Consider the following 550-nt stretch of genomic DNA (forward strand, 5'->3'; position numbering starts at 1 on the left):
TCATTTAATTCAGAAGCGATGTCGACCTCTCCGTTTCCTTCACGCCAAACCTATAAATTATAGATGAATCTTCAGAACCTCTGTTAGTTAATCTTCTTTGTCAAGCGTTCATTGTTGCTCGACTTCCAAATACCATGGTAAGATTGAGAAGTTACAACATTTAGATGTTATGTTTACAGAACTGGAATAATTAATGAATTTGTTCAGGAAACGGACATGGTAGCTATGATGAGAAGAGCCCATGGTCATTGTCAGGACCCTGCTTCTGTTACTTTCTCTGTGCTAAGCCTAGCGATGCACTTCCATTGCTGGCTCTCCTTCTTCATTACATTATACTATAAGTTGCCTCTCAAACAAGATAGGACGGGTTACTATGAATATGTTGGTTTTTGTCCATGAACTCTTGGTTCTGGAGTGGAGTTTTCCACACTCGGTAATCATCTACATATTACTTTTATCATCCACAATCTTCTGGTGATCTGTCTCTATGGTTTCTCAGGGATGTTGACATCACAAAGATGTTGGACTACTCATCTGCAATAGCCGTTCT

At 39.5% G+C, this 550-nt stretch overlaps 1 pseudogene; it reads left to right on the forward strand.

Annotated features, from left to right (window-relative positions):
• The first annotated feature begins 216 nt into the window (after positions 1-216).
• LOC106331047 overlaps positions 217-550 on the forward strand; it is a 939-nt pseudogene continuing 605 nt past the window's right edge.

Source organism: Brassica oleracea, chromosome C3 (genome assembly GCF_000695525.1).
Source record: "Brassica oleracea var. oleracea cultivar TO1000 chromosome C3, BOL, whole genome shotgun sequence".
Lineage (NCBI taxonomy): Eukaryota > Viridiplantae > Streptophyta > Magnoliopsida > Brassicales > Brassicaceae > Brassica > Brassica oleracea.